This window comes from Rhineura floridana, chromosome 2, assembly GCF_030035675.1.
Source record: "Rhineura floridana isolate rRhiFlo1 chromosome 2, rRhiFlo1.hap2, whole genome shotgun sequence".
NCBI lineage: Eukaryota > Metazoa > Chordata > Lepidosauria > Squamata > Rhineuridae > Rhineura > Rhineura floridana.
The window spans coordinates 61,060,547-61,079,294 of record NC_084481.1 but is presented as its reverse complement, the minus strand read 5'-3'; the positions used below and the strand labels follow the sequence as shown (position 1 = coordinate 61,079,294).

General features: G+C 41.3%; 1 protein-coding gene across 2 annotated transcripts in view; it reads left to right on the top strand.

Annotated features, from left to right (window-relative positions):
- Positions 1-8,638: 8,638 nt before the first annotated feature.
- The window catches only part of LYPD6 (LY6/PLAUR domain containing 6), a 66,992-nt gene continuing 56,882 nt past the window's right edge, over positions 8,639-18,748 (top strand). For both annotated transcript variants that reach the window (XM_061608832.1, XM_061608831.1), the window contains exon 1: positions 8,639-8,729. The gene's annotated coding sequence lies outside the window, so the exon portion shown is untranslated. The remainder of the gene's footprint in view (positions 8,730-18,748) is intronic.

Here is an 18,748-nt window from a genome sequence, read left to right as displayed (position 1 = left end):
TGAGTGTCCGTAAAGTGAAGGTCCGTATAAGTGGGGTATTCCTGTAGTGTGTAGGCAGTCACTGAGTCCTGTTGGCAGCTGGTATTCAGTGGGATTGTGAAAATCAAATGCTTTTGACTTGCAAGCCAAAGGATGGATGCACACACAGAGATGCATGCTAGGCTGTATGAAATGTGCCCAGCTGCACAAATGACTTTCTTGGTCACTCCACATTTTTTTCCAATTGGAAAAAGGAATCTTAATGAAGGAGGAGGAAGTAAAGAGAAAATGAGTTTTTAAAAAAGATGGATGCAAGATTTCTGTTTAGGGATTTCTGCTGAAATACGAAGTAGTATCTAAGTTAAATGAAGTTTGAAAGACGAGGATTAAAATACTGGGCAGTACAGAATAACACTTTGAATGGTAATAAACATTGTATGTTAAGCTAAGTAGAAAAAGAGTTACTGATAATTTTAACAAAAGTATTTCTCTATAAAACAGAAAGGAAACTAAGTTTTGGGTCAGTCTCAGTCCGTTGTCATTACTGGGCATCCTTCTTCTACAGCTGCTGCTGCCTGAGTTGATTTAAACTATTCTTTGTTTAGCAGCCACCATAGCCTTGAGGATTTTACAAAGGACATTTCATTAAAAACTTCAAACAGAATGAATAGAGTTGCCGCTCTCACCTAATAGGAAAAAGGCAGTTTAGCCAACAGAACTTTGCTTTTTTCCCATTGGCATGCAATGATGCTGTGTCCCTGTTTGATGGGAAATTAATCCAATTGTCCATTTGAGAAAACTTAGACAAAATTTGAAGCATTTCAAAGTCAGAACAACAAATGCAGGCAATAAAATAAGTTTAAATAAATGTTGCACAAGTATTAAAGCTGAAGTAAATAGTAGTTCCTGTTGATAATGGTTTGATTCACCGTTGTGCAAGTGAAATTCTGCTTTTGCATTGGGGGCACTGAAGCCCCCTGGAAAAACCTCTAGTGAGGGAAGGGATAGGAGGACTGCTGTGGACATAATATATCTCGACTTCAGCAAAGCTTTTGACAAAGTGCCCTATGATATTCTGATTAGCAAGCTAGCTAAATGTGGGCTGGATGGAACAACTATCAGGTGGATCCACAGTTGGCTCCAGAGTCGTACTCAAAGAGAGCTTATCAATGGTTCCTTCTCAAACTGGGCGGAAGTAACGAGTGGGGTACCACAGGGCTTGGTCCTAGGCCCAGTGCTCTTCAACATTTTTATTAATGACTTGGATGAGGAGGTACAGAGCATGCTTAATTGGGGGGCACAGCTAATACCGTGGAAGACAGAAACAAAATTCAAAAGGACCTTGATAGGCTGGAGCATTGGGCTGAAAACAACAGAATGAAATTCAACAGGGATAAATGTAAAGTTCTACACATAGGAAAAAGAAACCAAATGCAGAGTTATAAGATGGGGGACACTTGGCTCAGCCATACGATATGTGAGAAGGATCTTGGAATTGTCGTTGATCACAAGCTCAATATGAGCCAAGTGTGATGTGGTTGCAAAAAAGGCAAATGCTATATTAGGCTGCATTAACAGAAGTATAGTTTCCAAATCATGTGAAGTGTAGGTTCCCTTCTATTCAGCACTGGTTAGGCCTCATCTTGAATACTGCATCCAGTTCTGGTCTCCGCACTTCAAGAAGGATGCTGACAAACTGGAACAGGTTCAGAGTAGGGCAACAAGGATGATCAGGGGACTGGAAACAAAGCCCTGTGAGGAGAGACTGAAAGAACTGGGCATGTTTAGCCTGGAGAAGAGAAGACTGAGGGGAGATATGATAGCACTCTTCAAGTACATGAAAGGTTGTCACACAGTGAAGGGCCGGAATCTCTTCTCGATGGTCCCAGAGTGCAGGACACGGAATAATGGGCTCAAGCTGCAGGAAGCCAGATTTCGACTGAACGTCAGGAAAAACTTCCTAACTGTTAGAGCCATACGACAATGTAACCAATTCCCTAGAGAGGTAGTGGGCTCTCAGACACTGGAGGCATTCAAGAGGCAGCTGGACAGCCATCTGTCTGGAATGCTTTGATTTGGATTCCTGCATTGAGCAGGGGGTTGGACTTGATGGCCTTATAGGCCCCTTCCAACTCTAGTGTTCTATAATTCTATGATTCTATGAAGTCCTGGGGTGTGTGGCATGTGACTGTAATGGGATAACAGGGAAGGTTCTAAGCATGTTTAGCACAGATGGGGGTATTAAGGCTGGGCTGGTGTGCACACCCTCTCTCCACTTTGACATCTATGTTCTCTTTGAACATCTGAAAAGGGATAGTGTTAGAGAGGATTGGAGCCATAACACAGAAAATACTTTGTTGGTTATTTAGTAGCAGTGGATGTGGTGCAGTAGCGCTGCCCCCCCCAGTGTCTCTGCTTACCTGGCTGGGGCTGGGTGGTGGCAAGTTTGGGGCTGTGCAGATGCACTAGCTAGAAAGTGCCAATCTGGCGGTCCCACTGCTTCACCCACATGACATCAGCTTCAGCAATGACCCTCCCCAGCCAGTTGAGCAGCAGCAACACTGGGGTCAGGAGGGTGGCTCCGCCACACCGCACATGACTCTGACATTCTGTGATTTGGGCATCACGCTGGTGGGACTTTTATGATAAGGAAGAGTAGTTTGGTCTTGATTTTGTGACTTACAGGTGAACCCATGGCATGCGACTATTTACCAGCTGGTTTTCTGTAGGATCTACCCATGTGATCAGAACTTTAACCTGCCCTTGACCAGAAGAAGATGTCTGGTGAAATTCTTACAAGCAGTTGGCACAGATGACCATTTTGCCAAATGGTGTAGGGCACACTACTTGGCAAATAGTTGCCCACCTTCACCCCAAGCTTTTAAAGCAGTGGATCTTTCTACTACGAAGATTATATCTTAAATTTAGAGACACAGAGTTGTGTCCAATGTTGATCCTACTCAGAGTAGGCACATTGAAATGAGTCAACAATTCATGTAAGTCTATTAATTTCAATGGGCTTACTCTTGAGTAGAACTATTAGATACAACTTACACAAAATACTCCTATGTTAAGTCAAGCTTTAAGAGCAGTGTACATTGTGTCAGAAAAGAAAGGAAACCGACAGATTTATAAAAGTGCTGTGTTTATTGACCTGTGCTATAAAGAATTGCATGTCAGGGTGTGGCTCTGGTTGTTTATCATGTTTTAAAAAAGTAACTGAGTTTTTCATAAAGTATGTGTGTAGGGAGGAGGAACAGGCAACTATTATTAAAATCTTATATTCTGTATTCATTTGTTTACAGAATAATACATCTGATTCATGTTATTCATAAACAATTTCATATCACTTTCCTATCTACAAAGATAATCAAAGGAGATACCAATATTAAAAATCCCAGTAATAAAACCCAGTCCAAACACAAGATAAAACTGATTAACAGTGCAATGCTACCTTAAAACATGTCAATAAAAAAGCAAAAAGCTCACTGGGGGAAAATAGGCCCATATTCAAATAAATGGTTGCGTCAGTTAACATTGCCTGCTGGAAAGCAAGTAAAAATGGTGGATTTCCCTTGGAAGGGTATTCTGGCATCAGAATAGAAAAGGCACTGGCTCTCTTGTGAACAGAAAAGGCACTAGACTTCAGATGGTGAAAGAACGCAGAGCAAGGCCTCAGGTTTCGATCTCAAGTGCTTGGGGACGTTCATATGGGAGAAGTATTCTGGTTCCAGATTATTTAGGGCAGAGGTTGGGAACCTCAGGCCCAGTGGCTAAATATTTATTTATTCAATTTATATCCCACCCTTCTTCGCAAAAGAGCCCAGGTCAGCAAAAGCATAAATAATAAAACAAAATTTTTAAAAGCATTTAAAAAACCTTCTCTCAACCAGTGATCTCCGGGTTGCCAGGAACAGTGTATTTTAGCCATCAAATGTCTGGGTAAACAAGAATGGTTTTTAAATTCATCCTGAAAGTCAATAATGAGGAAGGCACACACCTCATCAGGGAGGGCATTCCACAAATGGGGAACCACCACTGAAAAGGCCTGGTCACAGGCCAATGCCAACTGGGCAGCCCCCAGTGGTGACTAGGGTTGCCAGGTTCAATCCCTGAGACTGATCCTGTATCTTTAGGAGAAGAGAAAGTCAGCCAAGTGCAGGTGTTCTTGCAACACTGTAATGAGAAAAACCACAAGGTGGAATTCTCCCTTCCCCCTACACAATTTTTAAAGATATAGAAAACCTCTGGGAGGCTGGGCCTGGCAACCAAGAGGTCTTCTGTATCTTTAAAAGTTGTGCAGGGGGAAGGGAGAATTCCACCTTGTGGTTTTTCCCATTACCGGGTTGCAAGAAGACCTGCACTTGGCTGACTTTCTTTTCTCCTAAAGATACAGGATCAGTCTCAGGGATTAAACCTGGCAGCCCTAGTGGTGACACCACTACCAAGATTTTCAGATTCAGCAGGCACCTTCTGTTCTGACCTTTAAATGGCTGCTGACATAAAAACACATTTTCTATGCCACCAGGCCTATTCAGACAATTGAGAACATATATTTCTGCAGTAGTTAGTTAATGATTTCTGATTTTAAATTTTTATATGGCTTGATCTTGTGTTTATATGTTGTAAACTGCTTTGATTTTTTAATGACTAGCAGCATATAGTTTTACAAATAAATAAATAAATAAATAAAGCCTTACTAGTATGACCTGGGAGACCAGGGTTTGAATCCCCACATAGCCATGAAGCTCGCTGGGTGACCTGGGGCCAGTCACTGCCTCTCAGCCTCATGAAAACCCTCTTCATAGGGTCGCCATAAGTCAGAATTGACCTGAAGGCAGTACATTTACATTTAGCCAATCATAGGTTTTTAAATGGCTCTCAGTTCCTCTCTATTCAGCCCTCAGGACTCTTCCCCAGGCCACACTCCTCTCTGGCCCTGCTCTGTGCCCTCCTTGACTGCTGGCTGGAATGAGTCCTTGATGCTTACCTGGATGGAGAGGTGTATGTGTGGAAACCTCTGACTCTTGCAAACCTGGAATGTAGCCTACTGTCAAACCTAAGTGTCACATCCATTGCTCTACCCACTTTTTGCTGCTGGATCCATCCTCCTTTGCCTCTTGCCATGCCCACAACTGGCATGTGGCCCCTGGAAAGTTGCGTACAAAGGAATGGGCCCTTGGGCTGAAAAAGGCTCCTCATCCTGATTTATGGCTTTGAGAGATATAATCATCACTTGAATTGAACCCCAAAATAAACCAGAAGCGAATGAAGATGAACCTACTGGCCCTATGTGAAACCAAGTGAAATATATATACAGTAGGGCCCCACTCATACAGCGGGTTACATTCCGGACCCCTGCTGTAAAGCGAAAACCGCTGTAAAGCAGAACGCATTGAAGGTAATGGTGCGCATTGCGCGAAAATGACACAAAAATGGCGCACGATGAGCAAAAACAGCCGTAAAAGCGGAAGAAGCGCCGTAGGAGAGGGGCCTTTCTGCAATTGACAACCGCTGTATTAGCGGAATGCTGTAAAGCGAAGCGCTGTAAAGAGGGGCCCCACTGTATAGGAAAACTCTGAATATAACAGACTTTTCCTTCAGGTGAACCAAGACTGAACAACAAGCACTCTGCCAAAGACCTCGTCTCATTTTGTGTCCAATTTAATTAATATTTATGGAAGTACGAAGTAAAGTAAACAATGAGCAAGACTTTATCCTAATTTCCTCTTACTTGTCGGCTCCACATTCTGCAACATGCTGGAGATCTGTGACTTCATTTGTGGGAGGAAACTAGAGAAATCCCTCTGGCCTAGTGAAAACTGGCTAGCTTCCTGTCTTGATTTATTCAACATGAATTGTTCACACTCTGACCCACTGTCTGGATTGAATTATATATACTGCTAAATATACATAGCCGAACATTCTGGTTATTTAGGGTTGCTTCTTGTGAGTTATCTATCAGTTTTTGGAGACTTAAATATTTCAGTCATGATAAATGTGAAAATATAGCTGTCAGGGCTATAAGTTGTTCCATGAGATGGCCCCAGATATTTTGATGTTCAAGGCAAAAAAGTCCAAATGCTCCCCCTCCTGTACCAGTGGTGGTAAAATATAATACCATGCCAAAATAATTGAAAGCCTTTAGTGGCCTGTTGCTTCAGCCCACCTTCATCACAGGAACTCAGGAAGCTGCCTTATACTGAGTCAGACCATTGGTCCATCTAGCTTGGTATTGTCTACATTGATAGGCAGAAGCTCGCCAGGATTTCAGCTCAGAATATCTCCCAACCCTACCTTGAGATGCCGGGAATTGAACCAATGGAAACTCCCTTCCCAGAACTAATAGCAGCCATGATATTTTTTTTTTGTCAGGACTGTGACGGTACAGTAAAGAATTAACCATATCTCCCTGTGACCTACAGTTCCAAGGAAAACCACCCCTCCATGCATCTGTTATTGTTAAGAACAAAAAAGATGCAGTAACAAGCATTGGAATTAGTGTCATGTTTAGCTTGGCCCAACAAACCACTCCTTCATAGGTTGCAGTCCTCTGGCCCCAGGGAAGGTGGTGTTTATGACTCTTATAAGTCCTTGAATTTGGCTGGGTAGCAAATTTGCATCCAGTGCAATTCTTTCAAAATCAGTGTAATATCACCCCAGGGAGCTGAAATACTAACAGTATGGCTGCTGTATTTTGCACTAGCTGCAGCTTCTGAACCTCCTTGGTGACAGTCCCACAGAGTGCACTATAGTCATCCCATCAGGAAGTTACCAGCAAATGGGTCACAGTGACCATCATGCTGTTCCTGTCCAGGAATGGCTGCAGATAGCAAGCCAGCTGGAGCTGGGAAAAAGCACTCCTAGGTGGTGAGCCAACTTGTGCCTCCAGCGCCAATGCTGGATCAAGGAGTATCTCCCGACTACACTCCTATTCTTTCAAGGGGAGTGCAACCCCATCAAGAACAGGTTGTTTGCCTGTTTCCCAGACATGGGAATTATCAACCTAGAAAACTTATTTCTTGCCAGGATTCACCTTCAGAATCTTGGCCCTCATCCAGCCTAATATCAGGGCCAGACATTGACCCAGGGCTTGTTCATTACCTGGTCCAGATGTCAAAGGGAACAGAGCTGGTGTCATCTGCATATTGGTGACACTTTGCTCCAAAGCCCCTGATGGTGTCTTCCAGAGGCTTCACATAGTTATTGAACAGCATGTTCCTAATGGGAGGGAGTCATTAGTATTAATAATGATCATAATAATAATGGTCTGAAAAAGGACAAAGGTGTAAAAGAAGTATACAAATCCTCTAAATAAATAAATAAATACTCTTGCAGACATTGGCATTTGGACAACTGGTGCTATTGTTGCTGCCACTAATGAGGTGGGGGGCAGAACTTCCCAGGGGCCCCTTGTCTGGTGAGGGTGGTGACTCCTTCTTCTGAGGAAAAGCTGGTAGAGGGTGGGACTGCTGGGTTTTCCTGAGGCACTGGGGCCTTGACAATGACCAGATGGTTCTGAGACCTAACACTAGCCCTGTTTTGAAGAATTGCAGCATTCTTTTTAGGTTGTGTAGGTGCTATCTGTTCTTCATGTCACTGGTATATCATAGAAGCATCTCTTAGGATCTGCAGGTGGATGGTGCACCATCCTAGGGATGGTATGAGCAAGGGAAGGAATTTGACTTCTTATGATGGAAAAAAAAGGAGAAGGGGGAAATACTTAGAATGGGGAAGACCCTAAAGTAGTGTTTCTCAACCTGTGTGCCTCCAGATGTTGTTGGACCACAATTCCCATCTTTCCTGACCATTGGCAATGCTGTCTGAGGCTGATGGGAGTTGTGGTCCAACAACATCTGTAGGCACACCAGTTGAGAAACACTGCCCTAGAAACAACAGGTGAAGCTGCCCATGGGGCAGCATCAGAAGATAGGAATGAAGGCAGCGGCAAGAAATGATGCCAAGAAGGATGCCCACTTATTTCTTGAGATCCGTTGGCTGTAGGATCCCATGGTTTGTCACCGTTGGCCCGTCAGATAAGGGGCTCTTGCCTCTCATTTTGCCACAGTTTGAGGTGGTGGCAGCGGCTTCTTTTCTCAACCAGTGGAGAAGTAGACTAGCATTGGGGTTAGGCGCGCCTCCTGCATTCAAACTACATTGTCCACCATGGTGGCGTCGGGAGAGGGTTTGGGCCGTCGTTCTAGTCTGGAGTGGGAGGTGGGGGGAAGAGAAAAAGGCTTCAGCGACTGGGAAAGTCTGGGAAGGGGGGCTCCGCAGCTTTTGGGCTGGATAGAGGCCACAAACCCGCAGGAATGTAAGGAGGGGAACACTTCCATGGATTCTGTGAAGCGGAACGCCAGAGTGGGTATTAGATATAACGGGGTGATATCTTTAGCCCCAGTTAACTATGAAGGAGCCCACAGTCCTGGAAGCGGGTCATGCGCCGTCTCCCGAAGCCATTCCATGCAGAGACCAGCTCTGCTTTCTCTCTCTCTGTTTAAACACGGGCGACAAGCCCTGCAGCTTGTCTCAACACTCAGATCAGCCATGCCATGCTAATTGACTGGCCAATGGCGAAGCAACCCAAGAATTTAGCGCGTCTTTCCGCGTCCTCATTGGCTGGCTGGAGTGTCTGGGAGGCTGAGCGTTCCATAGGAGGACTGCAGTGCACGCCGCCAGCCTCGGTCACTGCATTGTGAGCTTGTGGGATGGGGCGGGTGGCCGGAGGCAGGGGTCTGGTCACTGAACCGGTGAGTAAAGGCTTCTGTCCGGGGTTTTTTTTTTAAGCGAGCACAAAAGGGAAAGGAGGGTCAAGTGTAGAGGATGAGGCAAAAAGCTGTCTGAGAGAGCGAGCGGAGCCTCAGATGAGGCTTTTGTTGCCTGCCTGGTTCCAAACGCTGTGATCTGCAGCAACAGATGAAATGTTTGGGGAATTGATTGGCGCGTTCAAGTGTACGCTCAAGAGCGCGATCGTTTCCCCGTTCTATGTCTGATGGTATTTACTTAATCGACTTGGAGGCACATAACAACAACAACAAGCAACAGTGTCATTGTCAGTCAATGGCCCAAGGTGTTGATCAAAAGCAGGCGAGCTTTAAAGAGCAGGAATGGAAATAGCTCTCTGGGGGAAGTTTGAAGTTGGCGATATACAAACGAATTCGAGAGGCAATTCCACCCATGAAAGATTGTTTGGTTTCATGTTAAATAAAGTGAGATTTCTTTTTCTTTTAAAACTTTTCCCCAGTGATGGCAAAATATTTTGCAGCCTGATGGTTAACTAATTCAGAGCAAAAGCTTAAAAGAATTATAAACGTGGGTCTTTGTGGTATTTAAATTCAAGCTACATCCTAGTTTTGAGTATTATAGCAGACACTCTAATGAGGAACAAACCAGGTCTGTGGCTGAATGTGTTAAATGTAAGATTTGAAATTCATTGGGTGATAGGTAAGGATGCAAAGCTGTATAAACTCTTTTTTATACATAAGAGACACTTTTGGGCCCAATTTTTTTTTTAGTAATGTGATGTTTGCCCAAAGTTAATGTGCCTCTCTCAAATATTCAGATGATATGTGTACTGTATGTATATCTTTCTGTGAATTCCTCAAGTTGCTCCCCACAGTTCAGTTTGAAGCTTAGGGTGATGCTGTTTTCATTGAAAAATAGACTTATGTCCAAGATGCTGAGAACTGATAGATAAAACCAGTACTTACTGAAAAGTGATTCTTTAAGGAAAGATGAGAGTCTAAACACAGTGTAATCTTATGCATGTTTACTCATTAAGTGTGTTTAGAATTGCAGTCTCTAGTTGTAATATTCTGCACACTTACTGCACAGTGGGACTTACTTCTGAGTAAGCATATGCAGGATTGTTCTCTTAGACTTTGATCATATCTACATCTACTAGTGGTTTGTATTGGTAATGCAAGTGGAGTGATTTCACACTTTTTTTTCTAATGTGGAAGTCTAGATAATATTGTACGTTCTGTCCTGAATAGTATCTTGACATGTAAAAATGATTAACTGTTTCAGTCCTGAGGGATTTTTAAAATGATTGTGAACTTCAAAAGTCTCTGCATAAATTTTCCTTTGGAACTGTTTGCTTGCCACAAAACCTGGTTACTGATAGATAAATGAATAAAATAAATTGCCATTTTTCTTCGAAGTGTGTCATTTTACACATTTGGTAGTATAACTTTTTTTGAAGTAACTTTTTGATTTCAAAATTGGTCTCATTGAAGTCTATTTAGAACAATGGTGTTGGAGTGGGAGTTAGGTTATAAAGTGGGGATTTAGTGTGATATAAAAGGAGATCAGTGAGGTGTGTTAGCACAATATTGTTTGACACTCTGCATTCAATTAGGCTTTCTTAAAAGTGTGCCCTGGATCGCAGCCTTAAGACTGCTTTGAGTAAATATCAAGGTGATAAAATGGGTTGCAGTAGTGGTTCAGGAGAGCCCACTGACTGACTTCAAAGTTAACATGCATAGCATCAGGATGCACGGATGATTTCATCTAGGCGTGTTCATCACTTGATGAGTACAACATCAAATAATTGACACATGGGAATGAAAAGAGGTGAGGATTTACCTTAAACTGGTTTCTCACAAATACATTGATGCTTATAAATTGTCCGATGTTTCAGTAAAATATTGGGGCAAATAATATTGATGTGTCTTTGGCAAAGTAACTAGAACAACTTCCTCAGGGTTATTTCTTCAGGAAATATTTTCAATTGTTCTCTCTCTCTTATTTAAATCTCTCTCTCTCTCTGCTGCTCTCCCTCTCATTTGAATGAGCTATTACAAATCTGTTATTACAAATAAAAGGTCTTATCTTGTAACAGCATCTCAGGTTATAATATTCAGTGACGGCAATACACATGTCAGATTTGAAGTCATGCAATGAGATACGAATTTAAGCATATGTACGAGATGAATCTATCTTAAATTCACCTTAAGTCCAAGTAGTATGGCCTTACAGAGCTTTCTTGAAGAAATAAATGTATAGTCCAGTTCTAGTAAACAAGATTTAGTTCCCAGAACTGCTTTGGTATTTTAGATTTTATTATCATGCTGATGGAAAACCATTAATCGGATGTCAGAAGTCCAGAAACCCAGACTGTTGTAGTCTCAGGTGTGGTCTTTTTGGCAATATTTATTGTTACTGAATATGTGTGGTATTGAATATGATTATGCTTCTGATAGAATTGGCTATTCTTTGAGAATATGTTTAAGCAACTACACTTCAATGATTAAAAAACAAAACAAATAAAAGTGTTTTATGTTTACTGTTGCCATAGCTTACATTGCAGCTCATTCATCAAACAGTCTAGACCTGTTGTGAATCAAGTTTTTTTGTGTGTATGTGAATCTGAGATATAGATTGTATCTAGTGGTGGCCTTGTACTAGCGGAAAGCACTTCCACTTGGGCTAGGCAGGGCACCCAATGTTTGCCAACCTCCCCAATCATTGCATCCCCCCCTGAACCCCTTAAAAGCTGCTCTTGAGGGTTGGGGACCCTCTGAAAAAGTATGGAATATAGCAATTATTAATTAGAAGGGACTGGTGTAAATTGAGTGCCTCATCTTGTGCAAGCAGATGTGCTTTCTGCTATCACAAAGACAACATTGGGGCATAATCTGTGGATTGTAAATGTAACCCCAGACTGATTTCTGCTCCACATAATTGATTTCAATAACCAATAATCTACTAATTTTAAAAGAGGTAGTATTGTGGGATATTTATGAACCATGTTGACAAAGCCAACATTCCTCAAGCTTCAGTATCTATAATTTAAATGGGAAATGCTACAGGGTTCTTTTGGAGTTGATAAGCTATGGCTTGCACAAATAGGATGCTCAGTTGTCCTGTTAGTTTGTACATTTTTTCCCTTGAATAATTAAATGTTTCGGCTTTTAAGAGGGAAATACTTAACTCATGTAATTTTGAGCATGTGTACAACTATTGTGCATCTATTAAATTCAAACTATTCATTTAGTATGTGTTTCTGTAGCAAATCTGTGATTATATTCACTAATAGGCAAAAAACCTTGAGGTTTAAGAATGTACCTATAGCCAAGACATATTTCTATCAAACTTTAAAAAGCAGGGAAATTGGGCAGCTATAGCGAGTGCACCGGGGAGCAGGAGACCAGACCTCCTCTCTGAGATATTGTATTGCCCTACAAATTTGTCAAACTGCAAACACAATTTGGGTTTGTCTTTCACAGTTCAATCCACTTGCTGTGTAGCTTGGAAGAATTTGGTAACATGGAGAAGGGGGAGGGTGGGTTTGATCAGTTGCGTACTTTTTGAGTTCAGTGGGATTTATTTCTGTGCAATCATGTTTGAAAATGGAAATGGACTGTCTTCAAGTTGATCCAGACTTATGACGACCCTATGAATAGGGTTTTCATGGTAAATGGTATTCAGAGGTGGTTTTACCATTGCCTTCCTCTGAGGTTGAGAGACAGTGACTGGCCCAAGGTCTTCCTAATATCTAATCCTAATCTTCATGGAATGAGCAGATGCAACCATGGCAGCACTCCTGTTTTCAATGAGAGGTGCAGTACCATCATGAGTGTTTCTCATACAAGTCTCTCATTTAGACTTTTGTTGAGCAGCTGGGCAAGGCCCTGGCAATCACATTGGCCTGGTAACATTAACTGGCTCTCCTGTGTACCATAAGCAGTATGCAGTTTTGTTTTGAGAGTTGAAATATAAATGGGCAGTGCTTAGCACTCTGATACAATAAAATCAGTGGGAGTATCTGCAAGCTAAAGAATTTGTGCTAGTTGCATTTTGGTTCACTTTCATTTATTTGATTGGTAAATTATGCAAACTAATATACCTGAGCACTGTGAATTATAAGGCTTTGGCAATGGTCACAACTATTCATAGGTAGTCAACCGTTATATCACATAAAAGAATACAGCAACTAGAGAGATGTGAATAACCTGTTCCTTCATTTCTGCAGATATTTCTTTGTTGTAGTCTGGTATTGTTTTCTAGGATGCTATCTAGAAATAGCATTGCATACTCTATTTTTGCAGTACAGATCTAAATCATTTGCTTTTTATATGCATCCACTTGCTGCTCTCCACCCCCACCCCACAGCCTACTGATGATATTTTCAGATTTGTTACTTTTAGTGCATATTCTCCGTAAAAGTAAATCTGCAATTTTTGCATTGGAAGTGGAAAATCAGATTTGTGGCATCCCCAATGCAAACTGATTTAAGAAGAACAATTTTGTATGTCGTCTGAGAACAGTTGAATTGTACTATAATAAAATATAAGATTCTGTGCTTTCTTACAACCAGGGTTTTTTTTGTGACAGTACTCACTGGTACAGACTACTAGCACCTCATCTAAATATACCTCGTTAAACTTTTAATGTGTTAACATCTATCACTAACTGCTCTTTCTTTCTTTCTTTTGTATACAACCCCATAGCCGATGCTCTCTGGGCGGTTTGCAACAGTTAAAAACATTAAAAACAAATATACAAATTTAAAAGCACATTTTTAAAAAGCAATTTAAAAACACATGCTAAAATTCTTGATTGTTCTGTGGCTGTGAGTTCTTGGTTTTAATTCTGTGGCTTATAACTACTTCTCATAGGCATCTGGTTGGCCACTGTGTGAACAGGATCCTGGACTAGATGGACCTTTGGCCTGATGCAGTATGCGGGGGTTCTTATATTATTAATTTTGTGAGCTGCCTGGTAAGGAAAATTTTCCTAAAAAGTAGGGGTATAAATCCATTAGAAAAGTAAACAGTTCACAGCATTTCTTTCTTTTTTTAACTGCATCTGGAATCTTAACATAATTGCAAGATGATAATGATGATAATGATGATAATAATAATGATAATAATGATAATAATAATGTTTTTAGTGCAGAATGGTTTAAGGGTAGCTTAAACATATCTCCTGACTGAAACTCATTTACACTCTATAGCCTTTTGTTGTTTAGCCTGAGGCAATGGTACACACACAGCACTATGTTCGTGAAACTCCTGAAGTCCCCAAGGGTTTGTTTGTTTTAAATCAGAATTAAACTTTGTCTGGACTAGCAGCTGAAAGGAAACCAAGGCAGCTCTTGGAGTGCTTTAAAGTCCCACTGAAGAGAGCCTGGGAGCAAGACAGAGATGTGCAAATCATTTTTGCCCTATTTTCCACCTGCATGCTGTCCAGCACAGGCAGAGGTGGGCCATAGAGGCCCTCCATGTTTTACAAATTGAGCCCCAAATTCATCCATTATCTCCTGTGGTGCAGCTGCCATTGCAGAAACATTTATCTGTGTCTGCCTTAAGTAATATTATCCACTTAAATGGGGTCCCCACTTCCAGACAGTCTTCCATCCAGACACTGACAAGGCAGTGTTCTGCTTAGCTTTAATAGGAGACAGCATCTTGGTCCAGATCACATGACCAGCACCATGTAGTTACTTACCCTGTAAACAGACCTAAAGTTTAGATAATTTATAGTTGTATAAAGTTAATAGGCGTTGTATTGGATAAGGCACAGATGGCTATTCAGGTATCTGTTTCAAGATAAATTGACTTTTTTTTGTAAGTAATGTGCCTTGCTATTTGGCTGTTGCATCTTGGAAGAACAGCTTCTTTTTAAACCTCTGCAAGTCAAATTTGTCTGAATGTATCTTCATTTCTCTTTATCAGAAATTTGACATCTTGGAGTTATTTATGGATTGTGAATAGTTTTTGTAAACAGTTGCTTTGAGTGACTTACAAAACTTGGTCACAGCACCTTTTAAAAAATAAAGTAAGAAATCATAGGATTGTATCCAGCATTATACAATATACTGACAGGCCATCTGTTTTGGGTACTATTAAGGCCTGCGTTTAACTGAAGTGGAATTTCTTATGGTTGCTTACTGTAGCTTTAGGATATTCTAAAGCTTTCTTTTTTGGCAAGAATATACAGTTTGCTTGTTATAACTCTTAGAAATGGCCAGCTTGTGTACTCTACACATTTATTCTAAAACTCATACAATGCCATATTAATATTTATTTGCTGCTGCTGAAAATGTAACTTCAGGACAAGTTGACAACCATTCTGCTTTGTGGCTCATATGTGATAAGTATCATAATCATTCCATGGGGATGCACTTGGCACCACAATGGATGTGTGTGTGTGTGTGTATGTGTGTGTGTGTGAAAAGAGGACTTCTAAGAGGGTTCCTTTCCTTGCAGAAAAGTGTTTGTGGACCAGACTATCCTCTTCTTTCCTTTCCAAATCCAGTAGGAGAAAGCTGTGTATGTGCATGACTGTGTGCAGTTTTCTGGAGCATAGCTATAATTGTACATTTTCACTCCTTCCTTCAGCACCCTTGCCAAAAAACCAAAATGTGCAATTGATTTGTTTTCTTCCCCCTGCCCCATCAACAGCTTCAAACTGTTGACTGAAGCTGTTTTTACCCAATGAGATCACTTATGCCAAGGTATGCATACAGGCCAATGATCCTTTTTATGGGAGGCAGGGGATTCTTGATACATAGTGGGACTTCTGTCCACATTTTTGAAACAGCCGTTCACTTGGGTGGGGGGGGGGAGTTCTTAGCTGTTCCTGGTGTGGGATGAGGGTATAGTTCGGTTTGGAAACAGACGGTTAATTTTCAAAATGGCAATGATCATATTGGCACATGCCTCATAAATATAAAAACTGATATGCTATCAGATAGCATAACAACCTTCTGCGACACAAGATTCCCTGCAAGATTCTCAGACCTCTATAAGAAATGTAAGATCCTGTGCCTTGGGATGTCCTGATGAGTTTTTTTAACTTTAAATTGAGCTCTGGCTTTAAGTCTGGGATCCAAAGAGTCTGGTGCATGCTTGCCTTGATTGCCTATGCTCACATTTGGATGGGGTGGTTGATTTCCTGTTCTGCCTGCAGCCTTGTGCCATATTGAACTGCTTTTTAGTGCTCTATGATGGACATGATGGGTCTGAAAAGTCCTGGTGTGAATGTGGAATACCTGTTGGGTCTCTATCTATTTGAGGTGCTGTTCACAACAGTAATACATTTAATGTAATTTATGTAGTGGAACGTTTTCATTTCTCCTCTTTTTATTCTTAACACATTTTTCTAGCTGGAATTTTAAAGAATAACTAATGAGGAAACGTTAAAATCAGTGCAGAATGCTTTGTCTGCTTTAGACTCTGATAGCTCTTTCTGATAAAGCTTAATTCTCTTTGTTTTTACTATTCATGCATAGTACCATTGGAGCTTATGGTACTTTGTAGACAAATAGAAAAACACACATAAGAATAATCAATTATAGGCTTGGCCAAGGACCAGGCCGCTTAGGAACATACCATAATTGTCGACAAACTACAGTCTTCTTCAGGTGCTACAAAGAGGGCTATGTAAACACCTGAGGAGGGCAATGGGGATGAGATCACTAGCTCTGTTCTCCCACCCTGTCACAGATTTTAGAACTCAAATATTATCTCCACTAATATAAGATCCCCTTCTTTAGACTGTCATGTTCCACAAGTTGGAAGGTGAGAAACAATAAGTGTGTTGGAGGAGGGGGTCAAAGCTTGTGTGCTTTGTCTTCTACATGTGTTTACCTTCAGCTTGTTTTCAGTTCAGATCTCAGTAAATTAGAATGTACCCAGAATTTGCTGGGCAAATTGGAGACTGGGGTGGTTTATTGCCTTAGAAATTGAAACTGAAAATTTATCTTTGTGTTACATTGAAGTGTTAAATTATATTTTGATAGAGCAGGTAGCTCAACCAAAACTTCAACGAATGGGGATTGCCCAAAACTTTAGATTTGATAAGCCCAAGTTTAGCATAGTTTTGGGGTATGCCGTGTTGTTTTTCTTACAGCAAGAAAAAGTACTGTAATGTTTGTGTTTTGATTCTTATATCGTGAAAATTATGTGCATTTTAGTACTTCTGTTGTGGATCTATAGGGAGCTTTTTAAGTATGGCTAAACCAGTAAGATTTTTATCATAACATTGAGGGTAAATAGATGGGGACCATAATTGTTCTATTTAGAATGCATTCTTAGTACTATTGTTCAGATCCTTGGCATGGGTGCAGAATAAAGCTTTGATTGTATTTAACAAGTTTACATATGTCGTTCTCTTTCATGTGGCAAACACTTAGAATCAGTTGAGTAAGCTTATAGTTGTGTTTCAGAGCACATTAGAGAATATGTATCCCATCCTGCTGAATAAATGCTTGAGCTAAAACAGCATTAATGTAATGGTTAGATATTCTATTATGTTTCCAGAACACCTTGCTTCACCCAAAGAGTTCTAATGTTTTATGAAATCTTGGGATACCTAAACAAAAACATTGTACTGTCCCCACAACCCAGCTGAAATATTATTAGATCATTTAAGACCGTGACAAATACCTGAATATATAATATTCCACAGCCTTGAGCTATTTGAGATGAGAATGGAAGTGGGTGGCCTGAATTTGTTTGGACGGGGAGAAAATAAGGAACAAGTTTGACCTATATCAGGAATGGGTTATCCTTGAAGCTGTTTACAGACACCAAAAAGTTGACCTGGACAACCCTTGTGTGGGACCTGCACTGGTCTATAAAATTTGTAGATGAAAGCTGTACATACTTTTAAAGCATCAAAGTCATAAAATCATGGAATAGTAGAGTTTGAAGGGGGCTATAAGGCCATCAAGTCCAACCCCCTGCTCAATGCAGGAATCCAAATCAAAGCATTCCTGACAGATGGCTGTCCAGCTGCCTCTTGAATGCCTCCTGTGCTGGAGAGCCCACTACCTCTCTAGGTAATTGGTTCCATTGTCGTATGGCTCTAACAGTTAGGAAGTTTTTCCTGACATTCAGTTGAAATCTGGCTTCCTGCAACTTAAGCCCATTATTCCATATCCTGCACTCTGGCACGATTGAGAAGAGATCCTGGCCCTCCTCTGTGTGACAGCCTTTCATGTCCTTGAAGAGTGCCATCATATCTCCCCTCAGTCTTCTCTTCTCCAGGCTAAAAATGCCCAGTTCTTCCAGTCTCTCCTCATAGGGCTTTGTTTCCAGTCACCTGATCATCCTTGTGTTCCAGTTTATCTGCATCCTTCTTGAAGTGTGGAGACAGCACTCAGGATGAGGTCTAACCAGTGCTGAATAGAGGGGAACTAATACTTCACGCGATTTGGAAACTATGCTTCTTTTAATGCAGCCTAATATAGCATTTGCCTTTTTTGCAGCCACATCCCACTGTTGGCTCATATTCAGCTTGTGATCAACGACAATTCCAAGATCCTTCTCACATGTCGTATGGCTGAGCCAAGTGTCCTCCATCTTGTAACTGTGCATTTGGTTTCTTTTTCCTAAATGTAGAACATTGCATTTATCCCTGTTGAATTTCATTCTGTTGTTTTCAGCCCAGTGCTCCAGCCTATCAAGGTCCCTTTGTATTTTGTTTCTGTCTTCCACAGTATTAGCTGTGCCCCCCAATTAAACATGCTCTGTACCTCCTCATCCAAGTCGTTAATAAAAATGTTGAAGAGCACTGGGTCCAGGACCAAGCCCTGTGGTACCCCACTCGTTACTTCCACCCAGTTTGAGAAGGAACCATTGATAAGCACTCTTTGAGTATGATTCTGGAGCCAGCTGTGGATCCACCTGATAGTTCCATCCAGCCCACATTTAGCTAGCTTGCTAATCAGAATATCATAGGGCACCTTGTCAAAAGCTTTGCAGAAGCCAAGATATATTATGTCAACAGCATTCCCACAGTCTACAAGGGAGGTTAC